This window comes from Pelophylax lessonae, assembly GCF_965119305.1.
Source record: "Pelophylax lessonae genome assembly, chromosome: 6".
NCBI classification, from domain to species: Eukaryota; Metazoa; Chordata; class Amphibia; order Anura; family Ranidae; genus Pelophylax; species Pelophylax lessonae.
The window spans coordinates 87,021,850-87,047,870 of record NC_138773.1 but is presented as its reverse complement, the minus strand read 5'-3'; the positions used below and the strand labels follow the sequence as shown (position 1 = coordinate 87,047,870).

Genomic DNA, 26,021 nt, shown 5'->3' with positions numbered 1-26,021 from the left:
CTAACACTCTCTTACACTCTCTCTCCTCCAATCGAACGGAGGCTGTCGGTGTGGGTTCAGACACACAACCGCTACAGGTTAGAACTATGGCTACAGATTCCCCACTTTACTAGAGTGTCTTTTAGTCCCTTCACTTGCTTCTCCCTGACCTCTCTCTGGTAGGGAGATGCATACAATGTAACCTTTATATGGTACTTGTATTTATCCCTCATCTCAGGGGGGTAAAGACAGTGTAGATATTCAACTGAATAATTTATTATTCGCCACTGACTACTTAAATAGATATATTTTTTTTTAAACTAGAGTTTAACCCCTTTACAACCACCCAACACATATGTGCTGCGACAAAAGGGTGGATTTTGATGCCCACATGCCACACATATGCGTCACTGGGTGTCCGATGTTTATGTACTGAGAGTGCGCGCTCACTGTGCACTCCTAGCACAAAGATCAAGCTGTTGAAGACAGCTCTCGGTCAATGTTAGGCTTCTGATCATGTGACCACTGTGCAAATGTTCACAAGATCCCTGATCATCTCCATACTCCTTGGTGTTCCAAACTGTTTCAGAGGGGGATGCTGGGGCAGGTGGGAAGGGGTTCAATGGTTTTAAAAGTTCTTGTTTTCGATTGCCATCAAGCACATTCTCTATTTCATGTTGTAACGTACCTGATAGGAGACTGTATTGATGAGGTGGGTCTGTCTTATATCTCCCGCCCTGGCCCCACTGTGGATGAGACAGAGAGGGCCAAGGGACAGGAGGGACACGAGTGTCCGTGGGTGTTGAACCTGCGGCAGAGAATGCGACTCCAAGGAGACCGTGGAACCAGAGAAGCAGGAACAGCAGTTATGTTCGGAAGACTAGTCCAGACTAAAGGGGCACTCAGCTTATGCTAATAGTTCTGGATAGGCAGCTTGACAGGATTCCAGAGGCTGGAACATACAGCTGTATATAGAGCTGGTGCAGCAGACAGCCAGACAAACACTCGAGTAGAACCAAGGGCCAGGATCAGAGGCAGGAACAGAGTCTCAGTAATAGCCGGGGTCGTCAACAGGTGGGCAGCGAGGTACCAAGTCATTTGCAGAGCCAAGGTCAGGAACGGAGCCGGGTCAAAGGTAAACAGAAAGGCAGAAGCGGAATCCAAAGTCAGGTCAAGAACACGCCAGGTCAGCAACGGAGAGAACATGCAGGAACAATCGGGACAGGGGGCACAGCTGAAGATCAGTCAGCAAAAGAAATGGGAATGGGATCCCTTTAAATAGCCCATTTGGCGCCAAGAGTAATTGTGCTTTTGCGCATGCGCGTTCGCGTTCAAAAATTCATGCGTGCACCTGTTAGCCAATCTTCTGGAAATACCCTGCACATGCGCATATCTATGCGCCAGGCATCTCACAGGGATTCCCTGACACATGTGTCTAATTTAGCACCTCAATAATTAGCACTATGGCCTTGCAGTGCTGGGGTCTAGGTTTTAAAGTATTTTTTCCAATGTTCTCATGATTTTACACCAGAGCTTTTGAATTCATTTCAGAATAAAAAATCATGCAGTTGGGTATACTGTCTTCAGTTTTAAATTGATGTGTGTATATGCGTCCCTTGGAGACTGTCATACCTGCTGATGGCCCAAACTCAACAGACCCACCTTTCGGACAATCCTGGCCAGATCACATCCACCTCCAGGGCAGTCCTGCCTCTATTGGCACTTTTCCACTGCAAGTACCGGCCCTGCTTGGCCCGGTTTGCTTTTCCATTGCTGGTACCGCATGGTATAGTGTCGGAACGGTTCGGTACGGTACGGTATAGGTTTGCTTTTCCACTAAAGTAGTACTAAAGTTAAGTGGGTGGGATAACAACGGGGTGGGTGGGATTCTCTGACCAATCAGTGGCTAGTAGTGACTGCATGCAAAGCATTGTGGGATATGGTACCAGTTTGGTACCTGTTGGAACCACAATCGAGTAGGTACTGTTTTTTCAGAGTCGTACCGTACCGTACCGTTCGCTTCCATGCAGTGGAAAAGCAAACCTATACCGTACCATACCATACCGTTCCGACCCTATACCATGCGGTACCAGCAGTGGAAAAGCACAAAAGCGTGCCGAACCGGTACAGTTCCATGCAGTGGAAAAGCGCCATAAGTATGCAGTAATCACCACTCTCGCCCATGATCCACCCAGTGAATATCCTTGTTTGAGTTACTGCACATGCTCTGTAAATCAAAAAAGGGGTGAAGCTGTGATCTCAGGATGAAGCCCAGGACGCAGCGGGGTTGATTTACTAAAACCAGAAAGTGCAAAATCTGGTGCAGCTCTGCATAGAAAGCAATCAGCTTCCAGATTTTTCAAAGCTTAATCAAACGCTGAAGTTAGAAGCTGATTGGTTTCTTTGCAGAGCTGTGTCAGATTATGCACTCTCCAATTTTAGTAAATAAACCCCAGCATCGTCAGGACAGAGCACCTAAATATGGGACTGTACATGTAAATCCATATTTATCCAGACCAAATCCATCAAAATCTATATTTGGTTTGGAAGAAAAAGACAGAACAGGAAGTGAGGATCACGCAGACAGCAATAAAGAAGAAAAGCAAAGCGAGAATTCTTAGAACCTCTGATGTGATTCTGCTGTCTGGGTCACCAAGAACAAGAGATGAGAAATCTCTTCTAAGAGGACAAAGACAGCATTTACATTTACAAATTAGCATTTAGCCCACAGGGACACAGACAGCAATGAAAAAAATATTTTCTGTTTTGAGCTGTGGAGGTTTAGAATCTTTGTCAGGATTTACTTGCCATTTGTGACCCTATAAGGGAGATTTTCCCTCACTTCCTCTCCAGACTCCAGAGGAAACCTCACAATTGCGAGATAGAAATAAAAGAGCATGGTATCACATAATTGGTAAAAAAATAAATGTATATAATATATATAAATTTATTATGCATTATATATATATATATATATATATATATATATGTATATATATATATATATATATATATATATATATATATATATATATATATATATATATATATATATATATATATATATATATATATATATATGTATATATAATTTTACATATAAAATATATATATATATATATATATATATACATATATATGTATACATAGCATATATATATATATATATATATATATATATATATATATATATATATATATATATATATATATATATATATATATATATATATATATATATATATATATATATATATATGTACATATATAATTTTACATATACAAAGATAGATAGATAGATAGATAGATAGATAGATAGATAGATAGATAGATAGATAGATAGATAGATAGATAGATAGATAGATAGATAGATAGATAGATAGATAGATAGATAGATAGATTTTTAATTTATATTTAAGATAAACACAAGCAAGAGAATCTTACCCTTCAACTCAACCATCTCAACCATTCTGTGCGCTAGGCAAAATGATAGTATAAGTGAACCCGCACTTAGTAAAACAATCTATTCATTTTAAAATAGAAATGAAAAAAAAAAAAAAAACATTTTAAATATTTTTTTTTTTTACTTTTTTATAATTGATCACATACCCTCTGTTCTCAGCTGCATAAGGGGCTTGGAGAGCTAGGGGAAGAAAAACAGCAGTACACTGACCACACTGTGCTCTTATGTCTAGCATGGTAAGCTTTTAATAGGAAAGCAGGGGAACAGGCAGGATTTATTACAGGTACTTAATTAGCACCATCAATTTTTGCAGCGTTTTACATATGCAGTATATTGTACATTCACATCAGTCCCTGCCCTCAATGAGCTTACAATCCCACATCCATAAATTCTAGGGCCAATTTACCTACTAGGATGTCTTTGGAGTGCAGGAGGAAACCCACACAGGCAAAGAGAGCACATGGAAACTCCAGGAAGGTAGTGCTGTGGTTGGGATTTGAACCGACAACCAGGGCCGGCGTTAGGGGGGGGCAAACTGGGAAAATGCCCAGGGCCCCCGAATGTCCAGGGGCCCCGTGTCACTGTCAGCCAGGGCCGGACCGGGCAGAATCTGATGACAGCGCTGAGTCATCAGATTCACTCACAGACACTAGAAGACATTCCCGGTGTACTTGCCAGCTACACCGGCTCCGCGGCCAATCAGCCTTCTGTTCAGGGGGGGTGTGGGTCACACCCCCCCCTGAGCAGAAGGCTGATTGGCCGCGGAGCCGGTCCGGAAGTCAAGTAGTCAGTGTGTGTCTGTGTGTTCCTTCCCGCGCGGCCGCCGATGATCACTGAAGCCGCTGTAGATGGGAGCTCCTTCAGCCCGACTTCGGGCTGCTCGCGGGGGGGGGCGGCTGCGGGGAGAGAAGGTAAGTGACTGCCACTGCAGCCTGTGCTGAATAGGAGGGGGGTGGGGCGGCTCGGCTGCATATAGAGAGGATTTGATGTCTCCTTATGCCGCTGGATGGATGGATTCTTCTCCTCCCTTCTGCGGCTGCAGGAGAAATATGGAAATATCAATTTCTCTATATGCAGCTGAGCTGTCCCATCCCCCTCCTATTCAACTTCTTTTACTGCCCCCCACAGTGATCTTAGCCCCCCCCCGTGTTCTTAGCCCCCCCCCAGTGTTGTGATCGTAGCCCCCCTCCCCAGTGATCGTAGCCCCCGTCCCCAGTGATCGTAGCCCCCCTCCCCAGTGCTCGTAGCCCCCCTCCCCAGTGATCGTAGCCCCCCTCCCCAGTGATCGTAGCCCCCGTCCCCAGTGATCGTAGCCCCCGTCCCCAGTGATCGTAGCCCCCCTCCCCAGTGATCGTAGCCCCCCTCCCCAGTGATCGTAGCCCCCCTCCCCAGTGATCGTAGCCCCCCTCCCCAGTGATCGTAGCCCCCCTCCCCAGTGATCGTAGCCCCCGTCCCCAGTGTAGCCCCCGTCCCCAGTGATCGTAGCCCCCGTCCCCAGTGATCGTAGCCCCCGTCCCCAGTGATCGTAGCCCCCCTCCCCAGTGATCGTAGCCCCCCTCCCCAGTGATCGTAGCCCCCGTCCCCAGTGATCGTAGCCCCCGTCCCCAGTGATCGTAGCCCCCCTCCCCAGTGATCGTAGCCCCCCTCCCCAGTGATCGTAGCCCCCGTCCCCAGTGTAGCCCCCGTCCCCAGTGATCGTAGCCCCCGTCCCCAGTGATCGTAGCCCCCGTCCCCAGTGATCGTAGCCCCCCTCCCCAGTGATCGTAGCCCCCCTCCCCAGTGATCGTAGCCCCCGTCCCCAGTGTAGCCCCCGTCCCCAGTGATCGTAGCCCCCGTCCCCAGTGATCGTAGCCCCCGTCCCCAGTGATCGTAGCCCCCGTCCCCAGTGATCGTAGCCCCCTCCCCAGTGATCGTAGCCCCCGTCCCCAGTGATCGTAGCCCCCGTCCCCAGTGATCGTAGCCCCCGTCCCCAGTGATCGTAGCCCCCCTCCCCAGTGATCGTAGCCCCCCTCCCCAGTGATCGTAGCCCCCGTCCCCAGTGTAGCCCCCGTCCCCAGTGATCGTAGCCCCCGTCCCCAGTGATCGTAGCCCCCGTCCCCAGTGATCGTAGCCCCCGTCCCCAGTGATCGTAGCCCCCCTCCCCAGTGATCGTAGCCCCCCTCCCCAGTGATCGTAGCCCCCGTCCCCAGTGTAGCCCCCGTCCCCAGTGATCGTAGCCCCCGTCCCCAGTGATCGTAGCCCCCCTCCCCAGTGATCGTAGCCCCCGTCCCCAGTGATCGTAGCCCCCGTCCCCAGTGATCGTAGCCCCCGTCCCCAGTGATCGTAGCCCCCGTCCCCAGTGTAGCCCCCGTCCCCAGTGATCGTAGCCCCCGTCCCCAGTGATCGTAGCCCCCGTCCCCAGTGATCGTAGCCCCCCTCCCCAGTGATCGTAGCCCCCGTCCCCAGTGATCGTAGCCCCCGTCCCCAGTGATCGTAGCCCCCGTCCCCAGTGATCGTAGCCCCCCTCCCCAGTGATCGTAGCCCCCCTCCCCAGTGATCGTAGCCCCCGTCCCCAGTGTAGCCCCCGTCCCCAGTGATCGTAGCCCCCGTCCCCAGTGATCGTAGCCCCCCTCCCCAGTGATCGTAGCCCCCCTCCCCAGTGATCGTAGCCCCCGTCCCCAGTGATCGTAGCCCCCGTCCCCAGTGTAGCCCCCGTCCCCAGTGATCGTAGCCCCCGTCCCCAGTGATCGTAGCCCCCGTCCCCAGTGATCGTAGCCCCCGTCCCCAGTGATCGTAGCCCCCATCCCCAGTGCTCTTAAACCCCCTGTACTCTTTAGCCCCCCCCGTGCTCTTCAAGTCCCCACAGTGCTTTTCATCTCCCCCTATGCTCTCTGGCTCCCCCAGTGCTCTCCACCCCCCTGTGCTCCCTGGCTCCCCCCTAAGTGATTTCCAGTCCCCCCCCATGCTTTCCATCCCCCTGGTTTTCCCTGCCCACCAACCCCCCCCCCCCAGTGCTATCCACACCCTGCGCCTTCCAACCCCCCTGCAATGCTTTCCAAACCCCCCCCCCTTAATTCTCTCCAGTTCCCCCCCCCCTTGCCCTTCAGCTCCTCCAGTGCTATCTGCTTTCCCTGTGCTCTCCAGCCCCCCTAGTGTCCTTCTATATTCTATCATGTCTGCAGTCTCTGACCTTCTCTTGTATCACATCCGCAGTCTCTGGACCATCTCCTGTACTATGTCTGCAGTCTCTGACCATCGCTTGTATCACGTCTGCAGTCTCTGACCAGTTCTTGTATTACGTCTGCAGTCTCTGACCATCTCCTGTATCATGTCTGCAGTCTCTGACCATCTACTGTATCACGTCTGCACTCTCTGACCATCTACTGTATCACGTCTGCAGTCTCTGACCATCTCTTGTATCACGTCTGCACTCTCTGACCATCTACTGTATCGTGCCCTCAGTCTCTGACCATCTCCTGTATCATGCCCTCAGTCTCTGACCATCTCCTGTATCATGCCCTCAGTCTCTGACCATCTCCTGTATCATGCCCTCAGTCTCTGACCATCTCCTGTATCATGCCCTCAGTCTCTGACCATCTCCTGTATCATGCCCTCAGTCTCTGACCATCTCCTGTATCATGTCTGCAGTCTCTGACCATCTCCTGCATCATGCCCTCAGTCTCTGACCATCTCCTGTATCATGCCCTCAGTCTCTGACCATCTCCTGTATCATGCCCTCAGTCTCTGACCATCTCCTGTATCATGCCCTCAGTCTCTGACCATCTCCTGTATCATGCCCTCAGTCTCTGACCATCTCCTGTATCATGCCCTCAGTCTCTGACCATCTCCTGTATCATGCCCTCAGTCTCTGGCCTTCTCCTGTATCATGTCCTCAGTCTCTGACCATCTCCTGTATCATGCCCTCAGTCTCTGACCATCTCCTGTATCATGCCCTCAGTCTCTGACCATCTCCTGTATCATGCCCTCAGTCTCTGACCATCTCCTGTATCATGCCCTCAGTCTCTGACCATCTCCTGTATCATGTCCTCAGTCTCTGACCATCTCCTGTATCATGTCCTCAGTCTCTGACCATCTCCTGTATCATGTCCTCAGTCTCTGACCATCTCCTGTATCATGTCCTCAGTCTCTGACCATCTCCTGTATCATGCCCTCAGTCTCTGACCATCTCCTGTATCATGCCCTCAGTCTCTGACCATCTCCTGTATCATGTCCTCAGTCTCTAACCATCTCCTGTATCATGTCCTCAGTCTCTGACCATCTCCTGTATCATGTCCTCAGTCTCTGACCATCTCCTGTATCATGTCCTCAGTCTCTGACCATCTCCTGTATCATGTCCTCAGTCTCTGACCATCTCTTGTATCAGGTCCGTAGTCTCTGACCATCTCTTGTATCATGTTTGCAGTCTCTGACCATCTCCTGTACTATGTCCAGCGGGAACACTCTGCAGCCACACCGCACAGCACACCCAAGGTAAGTGGAGGACTGGAGAGAGGAGTGACTTCTACTTAGGGATTTATTTTGCAAATAGGCTGGGCTGGCACTGGCAGCAACAATTTTATTCAAAGAAATCAGGATTTCTTCTGCAAATATACTGGCACTGGCAGCAACAATTTAATTCAAATCAGGATTTCTTTTGCAAATAGGCTGGCCTGGCACTGGCAGCCAGGCATAGTACTAGTCTAGTACAATGCCTGCCAGTGCCTTGTCTGATCTGATGATGTCACTGCCAGGCTATTTGCAGAAGAAATCCTTATTTTTCCTCATTTTTTTGATCATGTGTCATGATGACATTGGTTTTGGTAATTGTCTGACTTTGATGCCAGCCTATTTGCAGAAGAAATCCTGATTTGAATAAAATTGTTGCTGCCAGTGCCAGCCTACCAGGGGCTGATCTGAGGTGTGAAGGTGCAGGAATTGGGGTGACCTGAGGTGTGAAGGTGCAGAAATTGGGGTGGTCTGAGGTGTGAAGGTGCAGAAATTGGGGTGGTCTGAGGTGTGAAGGTGCAGAAATTGGGGTGACCTGAGGTGTGAAGGTGCAGAAATTGGGGTGGCCTGAGGTGTGAAGGTGCAGGAATTGGGGTGGCCTGAGGTGTGAAGGTGCAGAAATTGGGGTGGTCTGAGGTGTGAAGGTGCAGAAATTGGGGTGGCCTGAGGTGTGAAGGTGCAGGAATTGGGGTGGTCTGAGGTGTGAAGGTGCAGGAATTGGGGGTGATCTGAGGTGTGAAGGTGCAGGAATTGGGGCTGTCTGAGGTGTGAAGGTGCAGGAATTGGGGTGGTCTGAGGTGTGAAGGTGCAGAAATCGGGATGGTCTGAGGCGTGAAGGTGCAGGAATTGGGGTGATCTGATTTGTGAAGGTGCAGAAATTGGGGTGGTCTGAGGTGTGAAGGTGCAGGAATTGGGGGTGATCTGAGGTGTGAAGGTGCAGGAATTGGGGCTGTCTGAGGTGTGAAGGTGCAGGAATTGGGGTGGTCTGAGGTGTGAAGGTGCAGAAATCGGGATGGTCTGAGGCGTGAAGGTGCAGGAATTGGGGTGATCTGATTTGTGAAGGTGCAGAAATTGGGGTGGTCTGAGGTGTGAAGGTGCAGGAATTGGGGTGGTCTGAGGTGTGAAGGTGCAGAAATTGGGGTGGTCTGAGGTGTGAAGGTGCAGGAATTGGGGCTGTCTGAGGTGTGAAGGTGCAGGAATTGGGGTGATCTGATGTGTGAAGGTGCAAAGCTCACTTGATTTCTTATTTATTCTATTTAATGTTATTTAATTAAAGCATATTTTCATGTAGTTGTATGTTTTATTTGGCTAAATGATTAAATGCGCCTATATTTTTGGTAGAATATAAAAAAAATTGGGGCCCCACTTTTAGGTTTGCCCAGGGCCACACTTTATCTAAAACCGGCCCTGCCGACAACCCTAGTGCTGCTAGGTGGAAGGGTTAACCGTTTAGTCACTGTACTGCCCTATTACCAGGTATTTTACAAGAAAGCAATACAATGAGAACAGGATACTTTTTCATACAAGTATATGGTAGAGCAGGCACATATCAGGAAGATGAAATGTTGGGGTAACACATTTTTTAAATAAAAAAAATAAAGCTGTCTGTTGCCCGCTTTAAATCTTGCTACGTTCAGCTCAGTTCTGCATTGCATATTTCTACTTGTACTCACGAATCTGTCTGCCAGGACGTCATTGTACATTTTAAATTAATAAGCAGCGGGGCTTAACCATGTACGCTGAAATGTTGGCTTACTTTTTAAATTCAGATTTATTTTGTTGAAAGTCTGTAAATATATGGCAACCCCCTTCCATGCTAAAATGTACATTTACAGAACTTTTAAACACCTCTATTAGTAGAGCTGAGTGCTGTTATTGTAATATGTCTTCTATAGAAAAGTCAGCACAGTCTACAGCCATATTTAAGATCATTTAGAAAATTACCTTTATGGTTTTGTTAGTGTTTCGTGAATATGTTCTAGTAATGACAGTAATTATTATTCAGCGTTTAATATACTTAGAGTCAAGAAGCGATAAATCCTGTCTGACGTAAGAGCTATAGGGAATGCACACCAAGCTATCAAACAATGGAAGATTAGAGTAATAAGCCAAACTATTGCCATATGAAGGAATACTTATTGCCTACACTATGGGCTGCAAAAACTAAGATTGGGGGGGTTGTTGAAGAATCTGACTTGTTGCACATGACAATCCTACATTTTTTAATGTCAAATAAACTATAATGTTGCAGTGCATATAGATTATTTGGTGCACGGTAGAATATGTAACTGCCTTGCTCCATCATCCTTTTGGCGCACTACTGCACACTTTTATTGCGGCAAATATTGACAACCTCAATTTATGTACTATTTATTTATTTGATGCACAACGTGAGACTTTTTGAATATAAAGTTGCACTTAATATTTCCTTACAATTGCCTCACTATTCCCTTCTTTCATTTAAAAACCTTTGGTGCATCCGAAAAAAATCAGATTTCTGTGTGCCTAATTTTATATAGATTATCAGGCCTATAACTGTAAATTAAACGTTTTTTAGGTTTTAATAAACTTTATCATGCGTGTTTATTAAGGCAGTACAATAAGATGTGGTGATGTAAAAAATACTGTAACCCATGATAGCCAATCAAATTGCAGTTTACTTTATTCAGATCATGTAAAATATGATATTTGATTGGTAGTTGATACTAGGGATAGACCGATATGGTTTTTTCAGGGCCGATACCGATATTTTGGTCACAACGTATCGGTATCGGCCGATATGGGCCGTTATTTTGTACATTTAAAGTTTCGAAAAAAAAAAGAAAATTTTTGACACAAATCTGGTACTGAATATGTTAATTTTTGTTTAATGCTTAATGGCTGGCTGTCTGGCACCCTGTGGTGGGTGGCTGGCTAGCACCCTGTGGTAGGTGGGTGGCTGGCACAGGGCCTGTGGGTGGCTGGCTGGCTCACTGGTACTGTGTCTGTGGCTGGGTGGCTGGTACAGTGCCTATGGCTGGCTGGCTGGTACAGGGCATGTGGGTGTGGGTGATTGGCTGGGGCCGGGCTGCTGTGGGTAGGTGCATGGCTGTGATACACTCCCGCAAGAATAGTCCCGAAGCAGAAGGATGGGGCCTAAGAAGGCAGAATGACATCACAAAAATATCGGCAATATTGGCCAGTTCCAGGGCCGATACCAATATATCGGGGAAAGCGCATATCGGCCCCCGATATATCGGCCTTGCCGATAATCGGTCTATCCCTAGTTGATACTGCCTTATTGAATAAGCCCAATAACATTCAGTAAAGAAACAACAGAAAAAAACATCACTGGTTTATTCAATAAGAAAGTGCACCAACCCCAAACAACCATTCAAAAATCTTTTATCTGATATGACAACAGTATCCTTAAAGTGGTTGTAAACTCATACAGTGAAGTGACTGGCCTCAGGGGATACCCAGAGATGAAACAAATCCTCCTACAAAAGTTGTACTTGTCTATCTGCAGCCCTTTCTTTTCTACATCCATTCAAAGTGCTGAATTATAAAGCTTGACTGAGAGTCCATAAAGAAGGGGCGGAGAGCTGAAGTTACACTCTGCAGAGCTCATTGAGGAAAGCGCTGACACCTGATTGGAGGGAAGTGACACACCCCTTTCACACAGCACACAAGAACAAGAACAAATCAGCTGGAGCCCCCCCCCCCCCCCATTTTTCTCATGGTGTCAGGAAAACGTATCAGAAGTGATTCATGCTGATAGCAGAAGAACAAAGCAGCAGACAAGAGTGACACTTAGTACTTTTGATTGAGACAAGTACACATTATAGATATTCTTTGTTTATATATAATGTCTGAGGTTTACAATCACTTTAAGTCTGATTGACTAATGATTGACTGATGTGGGTTACTTTACTCTGCACACCGTCAGTGCTCCTTTCTTTTCCTTTCCCAAATAAGCCTCTTTGCAGGATTGTCAAACCTACCTGTATGGCCAAAAGTGGACATGCCCCTCCCCCCACCCCGAGTTCAGGTATTTCCAGTGGGGGGTCTTGGTAATACTACAGTATGCAAAGACATGTTAGGCAAATGAGTGCTTCCAACCTAGTGGCAACCGTTTAGAGAAGGCTGTTTTCTGTTCCAGCATGACTGTGCCCCTGCGCTAAAGCTGACTCCATAAAGACATGCTTTGACGAGTTTGGTGTGGGAGGAACTCAAGTTACCTGCAATGAGCCTTGACTTATTATTATTTTTTTTTTAAAACAGTGAGGTTTATTGAAACTTTTGGTACAATACAAAAATAGACCGTGCATTGAAACTTCGATCAGATTCATAACACACAGAAGTACAAAAAAAAATACAAATATACACAGTGATTAACACTTAGAAACAGAACAGACATAGTAAAAATAAGGCAGTAATCAGTTACTTTCTTTCGGCCCAACACTCGAGCAGACAATACTAGGTCAATTGGGGCGGTCAGCATAAAATAGTTACCCACTGCACTACTGAGCTGTGTCAGGGCACTGCACCCACTTGTCCCAAATCTTGTTGAACTTCTGGGGGCACCCCCTATGTTTATATAAAAGTTTATGAAATGGGATGACACTATTAATTTCCTTAATCCACATTCCTAGATTGACTTATTATTATTATTATACAGGATTTATATAGTGCCAACAGTTTGCGCAGCGCTTTACAATGTGGGGGAAGACAATACAGTTACGATACAATTCAATACAGAAGGAATCAGAGGGCCCTGCTCGTTAGAGCTTACAATCTAGAAGGGAGGGTCAAGTGAAACATAAGGCAGTAACCGAGGGGGATGGGCTGATGGAGAAAATGGAGGTAGAGTTGTTAGGTGTGGGTAGGATAGGCTTCTCTGAAGAGGAGGGTTTTCAGAGATCACCTGAAAGCTAATAGAGTAGGAGATAATCAGACAGATAAGGGTAAGGAGTTCCATAGGATTGGAGAGGCTCTGGTAAAGTCCTGGAGGCGAGCATGGGAGGAGGTGACAAGGGAGCAAGAGAGCAGGAGGTTTTGAGAGGAACAAAGAGAGCAATTAGGTTGGTATTTTAAGACTAGGCTAGTGATGTAGCTGGGGGCTAAGCTGTGGATGGATTTGTAAGATGTTGTTAGTATTTTGAATTTAATTAGTTGGGTGAGCGGAAGTCAGTGGAGGGCTTGACAGAGAGGAGCAGAGGACACTGAGCGATTGGTAAGGTGGATGAATCTGGCGGCAGCATTCATGATGGATTGAAGGGGGATAGCCTGTGTAGAGGTAAGCCAATGAGAAGGGAATTGCAATAGTCGAGGAGCGAGATGACCAGGGAGTGAACTAGGAGCTTTACCAAACACCTTTGGAATGAATTGGAATACTAACGGCTAGCCACGTCTTTTCTTCAAACATCAGTACCTTTTTTTATATTATTATTTATTTAAGATTTTCAGAATACGCCAGGGAAAAAGTAAAAAGAACAAACAGTAAGCCGAAAAGGCTGCAGTGCACAACATTGGCATACACATGCATGTAAAAGGAGCGGAAACAGGAGCAAGAACCGAAAAACAAAGAATGGTATATACACAACTCACTTAAGATGGTATCAGATCAGTAGCTAATGGGGGGGGGGTTGATCCAATAAATTCCATAAGCTATGTCAAGGATGATATGACATACAATAAACAAAGGAGAGCAAATCATGCTGGAGTTGGTTCATTCTAGGGAATAGGAAAAAAAAAAAAAAAAGGGTGGGGGGGCAATTGTTATGGGTCAAGGCTCATGGTGTGGCGGCCCATCAGAGAGATCCCTGGTGTCCCAACTACATGGGAAACAAAGGCCATGATTTGCCCCCCATTCTCCACTGTGCTCTCTGTGTAAAGTTCTGGTAGAGTGAGGGCTCTTATAATTTCAGAGGAGGGAAAGGTTACTCCTTACGAATGCCCATGGCATTCAAATGGGTTGTCACACAACCTTTTGCCAACTGCAATAAACCATATAATCTTTATTATAATTTGTGATTAAAACAGCCCACAAATGCATCATACCAATCCTTGTAGCAAAGACCTGAGTTGCCTATATGGTAGAAAGAGTATTTACAACCAGTGGTGTATTTAGGTTTTGTACTGCCCTAGGCCTGCCTAAGTTTGTGCACCCCCTAATTTAAATATGACCCACCCCTCATCTGTACCACAACCCACCCACCACAGACCACAACTACAGTCTATCTGTGCCCATCAGCATAGCCTTATCAGTTCTCATAAGTTCAGCCTCATCAGTGCCGTCTCATTACTGCCCATCAGTGTGGCCTCATCAGTGGCCATCAGTACAGCCCCATCAGTGGCCACCAGTGTTGCCTATCAGTGCCCATTAGTGCAGCCTATCATACTGGCAGGTAGCAGTGTGACTGCTTTATGGGGGTGCCAGACTGCTTTGCCTCCTGGACCCGGCCCTCTGGCCCAATTCACCCCATAATACTGGCACTAAACTAAAAGTGTTGCACAATCTGGCAGGGACCCTTTTCGTGTGGGAGCTGGGAGGAGGCTGGTTTTTTTATTGCGGTGTGCACCATTTTTGCTGCCCCCTTGCAAAGTGCCGCCCTAGGCCTAGGCCTTGTTGGCCTAGGTCAAGATACAGCACTGTTTACAACCAAGTAAGCCACAGCATGTTCCTGATTACTGTGTGATTCTTGTTAATTTATGAATATCTTACTCTAAACCAGTTGTGATGGTAGCCAGTGGCCTAAGAAACATTGCTTTCTGGCAAGTAGCATCTGATTAACGTACCTCTTTAGCTTCTGATTAAGCAAGCTGAGCTACACCTCCGAGGTTCTTCTGAAATGTGCCTAAAACATGCTACTAGCACAAGTCCTTTATCTCTGACACCTGTCCTGGATCAAAACCAACTTCACAGATGTATAATTTAGTATTTTGAAGTGACTCCCTTCTAATATTAATCTCTTATCTCTTTATATCCTTTGATATCTCCCTCCTGTCTTACCAGTCCACCTGCGGTCCCAGTCATCTGATGTTTCTAGCTTTGACAGTTCCATCTGCCTGGTGTCTGATTAGCTGTTTTGATGTCTTATATTATGAATGCTGATGTTCTCCCGTTGCCCTTTATACCACCGTTTAATCCCAACTGCCCTGTGCTTTTCCTCTTAATGGTCCTCAGCAGGGTCTAGCGATTATAATGTCCCTAAGTCTACAGCACGGTTTGATATCCTAATTCCATAATGTGATTATATCTTTCTTGTTTTATTTTCTAGTTTGCATTCTGGATTTGGAGTTTGATCTGAGAAGGCTCTTAGGCTGTAGACTTCTCAACACAACAACAGGCCCTTAAATGAAGACTTTTAGAACTGCCACAAGGAAACATAATTAAAAACACAAGTACAAGTTTGTAATATCCGCCCGCTAACAGAGCAACATAAACGAGGTAAACATCTTGACTTGTTTTGATTTTCCACTTATTGCTGCTGAATGTAATTAGGTATTATTATTGGCTCTGCAGATCTGTAGACGAGTTGCTATAAACTTACACCCCTCAAGTATAAAGTAAACATAGCGTAAAAGATTATTGCACAGTATATATATATATATATATATATATATATATATATACATACATATATATACTGCAAATGTGTGTTTGTGTGTGTCTTGCCTGCTTATACTGTATTTTTAAATGTTGTTTGCCCAGTTTTCTGATTTAGACATTAAAGGGTCTAGGTAACTATTGGTAAAAAAAAAAAAAAAAAAAATCACTGTGCCAATATCTCATTAGCAAAACCATCACAAAAAATCCCTGTAATGTGCCTCATGTTTATGTCAGCTCCATCTAGTGGCCATAATGCATAATTTTTCTGAGATACCTCAATCAGAATACATATGCATTATGGCCACTAGATGGAGCTGATGAGGGAATAAACTTTTAGGAGACATTTAGAGGAATTATTTCCAATGGCTGTGTAAATGATAGACATTTGCACAGCATTTTTTTTTTTTTTAGAAATAAATCCCCTAGTGTCAAATTAAAGTGTTTGTAAACTTAAAAAATAATGTCACTGGCAGCCCCTCTGTTTTATGCAGCCATAATGCACTGTGTAAGTATTTTTTTTTTAAAACAAAGCATCTAAATATCTTTTTGTTCACATATGTTCAGGACAGTCACATGACTCCCAGCCGCTGATCCAGGGCTACAGCGGGAGGGGCCGAAATCTCTCTCTGACGTCAGCTGGGGAGGTCACATGACTGCCATGCTGGCTGCTTAGCTCCTTCCACTGTAGCCCTGGATTGAAGTAAGAGAGCGGCCCAGAGTTCTCTGAAAAGGGTATTTAGAGGTATGCTTTAAAAAAAATTATACTTGCACAGTGCATTATGGCTGCATAAAACAGGGGGCTGCCACTGACATTTTTTTAAAGTTTAATTTTCTACTGGTAGCGGCAGGAGGGGAGGGAGGGGGGCTGGGGGATGGAGACACAGACACACTGCAGCTGACAGGCAGGGAGGGAGTGGGGGAGGGAGCGGAGCTACGGATAATAGAGGTACGTAAACTGACCACGGTAATCAGGACTCGGCAGCCTTGATTTTGTGGTCAGCACACAGAGGGGGACACAGGAACTGGCAGGATCAGCCAGATTTTTTACATCTTAGAAAGGGGCAGAGAAGACAGCACAAGTATTCTGCTGTTTATTCTGCTATAAGGGAACAGGAGCTCTTTTTGTTTTTTGTTTTTTGTTTTTTTAGGGTTACAACTACTTTAAGGCCAGACCTCTCCTTTCTCTTCTCTCTCTTTCTTCTGCACTACCCCGGTCTCTAATTGGATAGAGAAAGGGCAGCAATGTACTGATTAAATTAGCCTTATGCTATCATTTTATAAGCCAGCCTGCCCCTGATTTCCTCTTGTACACAGAACAATTTACCAGTTTTCCATTCACTAAAGTTAGATGAGCTGGAAAGTTTTTTTTTGGTTTGTGGTTGCTATGGGACAGTTCACTCTATACATTATTACTATGTGCTGCTTATTGGAGATTACCATGTGCAGGGTGCTGTGAAATAAGTGTGCTGGCACAGAGACATTTCCAGGAATAGTGAATGGGAACAATGTAGAAGAGAAATGCAAGGACACCTTGTTTGTCTTCTGATTTTTTACTATTCATGTCTGTCAGGGATTTCTAAAAGCCAGTTTGTTGTCTGTACTACTGCACTACTTCAGTCATGGAACAGCCATAACTTAGTTCAGCAATAGGAATCCTATTTTTTTCAATACAGTCTGTTCACATCTTTACGCTCAGACCCTCAAAGCTCAACACTTGAAGCTTGAAACATAAGAGGGCTTTTTTTTAGAGCCTTGTAACATGGTTTTGGCCCCAAATACTTCAATCCAAGTGCAAAAACGCACAACAATGCAAAACCGCACAAACATGCTTGAGTCGGGCAATGAAAATGCTTGCATGATTTTCAAGCCTGACATTTTTTTTCCTGTACTCTCCTCCTCCTCCAACATACATTGGCACAGAAGCTTACAAAGCAATTTAAAAAAAAAAAAAAGAAAAAAAAAAAAGAAAAAGAAACAAAACAAAACACTTAATCATGTGCAAAAACGCAAAAAACTAAATTAAATAAAAAGCTTGTATAAGAATATGGTATGCATGAATGCAGGCTTAATATTACTTATTTTGTTGGTTATGGGGGTCTCCACAGATTTTGTGAAAGTATAATAAAAGGATTTGGAAATATATATTTCCATGTTTAGAACTAAACATTAAAAGGGCAAAGTTAAAATATACTCAATGGCCAGACCAGGGATAAGGCCCCCCACAAGTCTTAGCTTACACCAAGGAGAGACCCTTATTCTCAGCTTAAACCACAATACAATTTACTTGGAATATACTACAAAGAGGTAAACTAGTTTTTTGCTATTAACACCATTTTAGAGAATTTTTGTTGAAAAAAAAAGCCTGTATAAGGGATTACTATGTGGAAAAAGAAGGCTCAATATTGCTTATTTGTTTATTTAGATTTTGACCATCATGGTTATAGAGATCTAAACAGATAGATTTTGTGAAAGTATAAAAGACAGTTGTGTGAAAACAAATTTCCATATTTAGAATCTGACATCGCTATTCGACACCATTTTAGAGGATTTTTGTTAAAAAAAAAGAAAAGCCTGTATAAGCACTTACTATGTGTGAAAGCATGCTTAATATTGTTTATTTGTTTATTTAGATTTTAACCATCATAGTTAGTGCCGGTTCACACAGCAGCGGCACGACTTCGGGGGCGACGTGTGAAGTCGCGTGCACCACGACTTTGGCGCGACTTGCACGGACTTCATAAAATTAATGTCTATGCAAGTCGCTCCAGGTCTGTACTACACAATGGACCGCGACGGTCCGCGACTTATCAGGCTGACAAGTCGCCGGACAAGTCGTACTAGTGTGAACCGGCACTTAGAGGGATCTCAACAGTAGTGATGGGCCGGACACCCCCCTGTTCGGTTTGCACCAGAACATCTCGAACAGGGGAAATGTTCTTGCGAACATGCGAACTCTATTAAAGTCTATTGGACATGAACATGAAAAATCAAAAGTCCTCATTTTAAAGGCTTATATACAAGTTATTGACAATAAAAGTGTATGGGGACCCGGTACTGCCCTGGGAGACATGCATCAATTAAAAAAAATTTTTTTTAAAACAATTGTGAATCATGATCAATGATAAATATTGTGCCTGGGGTGTCCCCTTAATGTGCCTGTAAAGTGGAGCATCTGTGCAATGTATGTAGCCTGTTGCAGCAAAACTGCCATTTCTAAAGGAAAAAATGTCATTTAAACTTGCTCGTGGCTGTATTGTTGGCTCCAGGCAATATAGATAACAAAAATGAAAAAAGCAGCGTAAGGTCCCCCCCCCACAGTCCATACCAAGCCCTTCAGGTCACCAAATTTTTTTTAAAAAAAAAGCGACGTAGAGTCCCCCCCAAAATCCATACCAGACCCTTATCCGAGCACACAGCCTGGCAGGGCAGGAAAGGGGAGTGGATGAGCGAGCGCCCCCCCCCCTCCTGAATCATACCAGGCCACATGCCCTCAACATGGTTGGGTGGGTGCTATGTGCTATGTGAATGGGCATCGGGTACATTGTACCCCTACCCCTACCCATTCACCAAAAACGTATACAAAAATAGAAACACATAAGACAGTTTTTGACAGGTCCTTTATTCAAAAACAAAAATAAAAAAATAGTGTCCCTCGATGTAAATCTATCATCAATCACGCTGCCCATGGCACCCGAAAAAAGAAAGATATTAAAAAACATTTCACTTCTTCTGAGGCTACCCGCCGTATGTTGCTCTTTAACTTTGACAGGTCTTTTATAGGCAAGGGGTGGGGTCACCCGGTTACATCACCCGGTGGCACCGCCCCCGCCTGACGTCATGTGACGGCAGTAGGTGCAGTGCCACCGGGTGACATAACTGGATGGGCCTGCCCTTTGCCTTTAAAAGAGCTGTCAAAGTTAGAGGGGCATACGGCAGGTAGCCTCAGAAAAGGCAAAGCATTTTTGAAATTTTTTCTATTTTTCAGGTGCGGCGGGCGTCATGATTGACAATGGATTTACATGAAGGGACACTATTTTTTTATTTTTATTTTTGAATAAAGGACCTGTCTTATGTGGTTTTTATTGTACACTTTTTTTGTGAATGGGTAGGGGTACGATGTACCCTATACCCATTCACATAGGGGTTGGGCCGGGATCTGGGGGCCCCTTTGTTAAGGGGGCTTCCAGATTCCGATAGGCCCCCAACCCGCAGACCCTCACAACCACAGCCCAGCGTTGTCGGGAAGAGGCCCTTGTCCCCATCATCATGGGAACAAGGTGCTTTGGGGGCACCCCAAAGCACCCTCACCATGTTGAGGTCAAGTGGCCTGGTATGGTTCAGGAGCGGGGGGCGCTTACTCGTCCCCCCCCCCTTTCCTGGCCTGCCAGGCTGCATGCTCGGATAAGGGTCTGATATGAATTTTGGGGGAGATCCCATGCTGTTTTTTTTTTTGTTTTGGCGTGCAGTTCTCTTTAAAAGCTGTACCAGACCCAAAGAGCCTAGTATAGATTTTGGGTGGACCCCACGCAGTTTTTAATTTTTTTAATTTTGGCGTGGAGTTCCACAAAGGGCCTTATATAGATTTTTGGGGGGACCCCAAGCCCTTTTATTTTTTTTAATTCTGTCATAGGGTTCCCCTTAACCACTTAAACACAGGGCACTTTCACCCCCCTTCCTGCCTAGACCAATTTTCAGCTTTCAGTGCTCATTGGCATCTATGGGAAATATTGGTCAGCTTGGCATGGCACTGCTCCCTGTCTTTAACACTGGCGTCTATAGGAATATTGATCTGCTTGGCATGGCACTGCTCCCCATCTTTAACATTGGGGTCTTTGACAAATATTGGTCAGCTTAACATGGCACTGCTTCCTGTCTTTAACATTGGCATGTATGGGAAATGTTGGTCAGCTTGGCATGGCACTGCTCACAAACTATAAGTGACAGGGACACAAAACTTTGGGAGCACCAAGAGGGGACCCAGGACTACAACATATCTATACATTTTAAAAGTGGGGTTGGTATGCCTGTACACAACACTGACTGCACTAATCTAACTCAACACACTATCCACTAACTACCTGCCTAATCTCTATTATAACACACTATACACGGCTGCTGTGTCAGCAGCAGCCTTATATTGTGTGGGGCGTGGACTTAGCCCCTGAGCCATGATCAGCTAAAGGCACCCTGCCTTTGGCCAATCATGGCTCTGACAGGACATTGTGCTGTGATTGGCCAAAGCATACAGGTGCATGCTTTGGCCAATCACCAGCAATCAATGCACTGCAACAGAGCAGTGCATTATGGGACACTCATTGGCGGGCAAACTTCCCGCTGGGTGCCCCATTTGTTTGTGTGTTCAGTGAACACACGAACAGCTGATGTTTGAGTGGAACTTACGTTCGACTCGAACATAAAGCCCATCCCAACTCAACAGATTTTGTGAAAGTATAAAAATCGGTTGTGTGAATACGAATTTCCATTTTTAGAATTTGACATTTAGGGCAAAGTTAAAATATACCAGGGCCAGACCAGGGATAAGGCCCCCCCAAAGTCTTAACATACAGCATGTAGATGTACTCTAAGCTTAAGCCATGGAATTTCAAAACTACGATACATTCAGCCTGGAATATACTACAGAGAGTTAAACTAGTTGCTGGTTGTGAATTTAAACATAAAAAATAACAGAGTTTATAATTTGTCATAATTTTAGAGGATTTTTGTTGAAAAAAAAAAAAACATGTATAACTGTGTTACTATACATAAAAGAAGGCTTGATTTTGTTTATTTAGATTTTGACCTTCATGGTCATAGGGATCTCAACAGATAGTTTTCGTGAAAGTATAGTGAACGGTTCTGTGGATACAAATTTCCATATTTAGAATTTAACATTAACAGGTCAAAGTTAAAATATACCAGTGCCAGACCAGGGGTAAGCCCCCCCAAAAGTCTAAGCTTACACCATGTAGAGACCCTTAAGGGCCATACACACTATAAGATTTTCTGAAGACTTCTTCCTTCAGATTTACCTTTTCTATGTAGTGCAAGGGCCTGCCAGATTGCATACAAATTGAAAGTGTTTAGGTTTGACCTCATATTATATGGTTTTGGTAAATCTAAAGGAAAAAGTCTTCAGAAAATCTTATAGTGTGTATGGCCCATTACTATAAATGTAAGCCTTGGAATCTCAAAACCACAATACATTCTACCTAGAATATACTACAGAGAGTTAAACTAGTTGCTGGTTGCGAATGTAAACATAAAAGAATAACAGATTTTGCTATTTGACACAATTTTTAGTAGATTTCTGTTGAATGCCTCTAGAAAATCTTTTGATCTTCAAGCTTTTTACCTTTTTTTTTTAATTGCTTCCTTCAGTAGTCAATTACTAGCATGGCAATGGCTGTTTGGGCGAATGTTGAGTGGTTGCTTATTGTGGAGCTTTATAAAATCAAAAAGGTATGGCTCCCGTGAAAAGGCACTGATATATTTTTTCCTGCTCATTACTGTTTTCATGTTATTGCTTTTAATGTGGCAGGGTGATAGCTATTAGACATGAATAAATCTTTAATATGATGATACATCATCTGAGATCTGTCACTAGGAGAGATCTATGGTAAAGCTATATTAGTGTGCAAATACAGTACTCACATTTCATTAGCGGGCAATATGTATAAGCATATAGAAGCAAACATAAAACAAATATGGAGATGCCCACTGTTGCCCTCCTTCCAAAAGTGCAAGTGGCCTGGTTACTTTGCTGATCCTTCATTTTTTTCCCAAGTCACCAACCTAGAACAAGTGTAACAGTCAGATATTCTACAAGGAATTATACATGTTCTTGGCTGCATACTGGTTGTGGGCTTTCGTCTCAAAGCATTAAAGCAAGTGGGTCAGCATGATGGGCAACTAGCATTTGCAGAGTGAGAAGTCAACAATGGCAGGCTCCATGTTTCTCATGGGAAAGGTTTCCCTTCTTATTGATCCACCTTTAACCACTTAAGCCCCGGAGGATTTGGCTGCTCAAAGAGCAGGCCCTATTTTGCGATTCGGCTTTGCGTGACTTTAACGGACAATTGCGCGGTCGTGCGACACTGTACCCAAATTAAATTGACGTCCTTTTTTTCTCACAAACAGAGCTTTCTTTTGGTGGTATTTGATCCCCTGTGCGATTTTTTGATCATGCCCTATAAACAAAAAAGTGCGACAATTTTGCAAAAATAACAATTTTTTCCACATTTTTCTATATGAAATTCTCCAAAAAAAAATGTAAAAATCAAATTTTTTTAAAATGTTAGGCCAATTTGTTTTCTGCTACATATTTTTGGTAAACAAAATTGCAATAAGCGTTTTTTGATTGCGTTTACTAATACGGGAAAGATTTATGTCATTTTTATTGTTTTTTTTTAACTATTAATGGCGGCGATCTGCGATTTTTTTGGGGGACTGCGACTTTGGGGTGGACAGATCGGGCCCCTGACTGACATTTTTGACACTTTTGGGGGTACCAGTGACATTACTACAGTAATCAGTGCTATAAATATGCACTGTTACTGAAAAAATGACACTGGCAGGGAAGGGGTTAACTTTACTGGTGATCAAGGGGTTAAGTGTGTCCCTAGGGGCATCATTCTAACTGTGGGGGGCGTGGCTTGTGATGCAATCACAGAGACATACGATCCTACATAGCAGGATCGCATAGCCTCTGTGATTACTTTGGTGAGAATGACAAACGGCTGTGTTTACATCAGCCGTCTGTCTTTCTCCCTCTCTGGTGGGAGATCGTGAGTGGCCAGCGGCCATCGGAGCTGCCGGTCACACGCGCTGGCTCCCAAGGGAACAAGCGGTAGTGCGCCGCTGGCGGCACGCTCGCCCCCTACAGGCTCGTGGGCGAGCGATGTACCCCTACGTGACTTTGCCTGTAAGCAGCTGAGTGCCACAGTAAATAGTCGTTAGGCAGTTGGCGAGTGGTTAATGGGTATCCCATAGAATAGTGATGATCAAGTCCAACAGGTTCCCTTGTTCTTGTGAACGAAAGTCATAGCAGTTTATTTATACAATTGATTTAGTCCTAAGTTAACAAGAACAATGTCACCTGTTGTGTTGGATTTTTGGGGGATGAGGAAGTGTAGACTGCCAAAAAGCCACCTAAATATAATTAGTCAACGTTTCACTGTATAGGGTTACACTTCTGTGAAAGGGTCCTAGAAACCTCACTGAACCTGACTGGTGGTTATACAAAACTAAATCCGCTGTCAAGGCCTCTATTATATTCTGTGTTTTCACTCCTGATATCAAGCACAGTTCATCAGATCAGGTCTCCAGACAGCAAGGTGCACAGATTTATTCCAAAGTGCTTTATTAAATCCAGTTTCATGTGGAGGTGACCTCTATTAGTTTCTTCGGAACAATTTCTGCTTGGGAGCCAAGGGACAGAGTTAAGATGGTAATGGTAACTCAGTACTAGATACATGTATACTGTAACAAGCAATCGTAATGGCATGCTATATTTACTGTCATGCAAGATAGTAATGACACATTTTCCATCACCAGATTTTCTTTCCTGGCCAGAGACATAAAGTATTCAGCTACATGGAGCGCCGTCAACTTTCCTTTGCCAGGCCTAATTTCTAAAAATGAAATCAGACTGGGGAAGTTTTGTGGGTACTGTAGATAATCTAGCACTTAGGTTCCTTAGAGAAAAAAGAAGAGGGGAATGAGAGATTCCCACAAATCAATGGGGTCTCTCAACCTCTCGAGTAAATTGGGACTTTGTAGGCTACTAGTAGGTGCTGATCTTGGTGGGAACAAATACAACAGCCATTTAAAAAAATATATATCATTTATTTCACATCGACGTACAAAATATAACAATAGACATGTGTTCAATAAAACATGATAAATACATGCACATGAATAGTAAGACAAAGTTAGTTAACCACTAGAGCCTCAATGCCTCTTAATAACTAAGGAAACTTATACGAGGTATATGACAAATCATGATAAATCATGATGAGAGATCATACAGATATGGGGTTCATTTGTGGTAAACGTGGAATCGCGATGCGTTTCGCTTGGTCGCTTCCTGAAAGATTGTCTAGAGAGCAGGTATTATTAACATGCTTAACCCCTTGGTCAAGATGGGGTGTCCAATTCGTGTGCGGACATATCACATATGGCTCCACTGGTTTGTCCCTTATTAGCCGCCAAGCATATATTGGTAGTCACAATTGTGGTAATGGAAAGTATCAGTTTGTTGCAAAGGAATCAGTCTATCCAGTGCATACCTCGCTTTAAGGCAGATGCTAAAAAGGAATACTGTTGCCAAAAGAGGAACCCGGTCCTATGTGATACCACCAACCGCCTCTCCTCACGGAGCTCACGCTGTCTCTAGACTTAGGCTCCTTAAAAACACCTTAAATCGTCCTTAGGGAGCTGATAACCACCATGATTCACTTCTGTTCACCAACTGGGTTTAAAGTACATCTAAGCAGATCCAAAAGGTATTCATGACAAAAAGATTTCCCATTCTGTTTTCTTCACCACTTCTGAACATCAATGGGTCATTCAGAGCTTTGATGGGAATTGTCTTCAGTTCTGGTGTTCTAAGCTGATTAACTCAGTGGCTGTACCGATGAGCTGTCTATAACAAGGGAATTCAGACAGTTGTTCTTACAGACACTTTTGGGACCCCAAAGATATACGATGATAGTCATAAAATTTGATTGCCACAACATTTGTACAGGGAACAGCAATGACATAAATAATGTAATCCACATAGAAGTGGTGGACATGATTATGGAATGTGCAGGCAGTGTGCAGATGCTCCATAGTACAGTACAGGTCCTCTTTTTGAAAAAGAAATGCATCCTAACCCATTGGTTCTTTCCCAAAAATTGGTCTGCAATGAAAAGATATATTTCCAACCAACCATTTCTGTCTACATCAGATGGCAATTGCTTAGCATACATGATACTGTTAGACCCCTTGAATCAATTAGACTAGATACTCTTCTCTAGTACTCATCTTTACATAACATTTTTTTGAACACTTGTATTTCCTGCATGGTTAAAGAGAAGATTTGTGTGTCATTTGAAATAATGCGATGGTTGTAACTTAAATCTAATTGTTGCAGAAATGACAAATGCATTTAATTAGAAGATATTTATGGGGAAAGATGAAGCAGTTGCACTGTAATAATCTGGCAGGAAGAAGTTGTTTCCTACATTTCTTTCTGGCTTGAAATCATTAGATCTCTTTAAAGGTATACTCTAATCAAAATTAACAAAAAGTCTTGAGATGCACGCACAGACAACTGCCCCCTAGCACTTAAAGCCTAAGATTAGTCAGAAATACATAAAAAAATCAGCACAAGGGACATTGTTTACTATCATTGCAATGTGTCCCTGGTGCTGCTGGCTCCTGCTTTAGGTGAGATCTTCTTTCTTCCCCAATCTCTACTGCCGTAATCTTTTAGTGCTGCAAGAGTTAACAGAGCCA

The 26,021-nt window shown here is 44.3% G+C and overlaps 1 protein-coding gene across 4 annotated transcripts in view; it reads left to right on the top strand.

Annotated features, from left to right (window-relative positions):
* The window catches only part of ELFN1 (extracellular leucine rich repeat and fibronectin type III domain containing 1), an 895,638-nt gene that overhangs the window by 492,420 nt on the left and 377,197 nt on the right, over positions 1–26,021 (top strand). For all 4 annotated transcript variants that reach the window (XM_082260827.1, XM_082260824.1, XM_082260825.1 and 1 more), the window contains exon 4: positions 15,190–15,359. The gene's annotated coding sequence lies outside the window, so the exon portion shown is untranslated. The remainder of the gene's footprint in view (positions 1–15,189; positions 15,360–26,021) is intronic.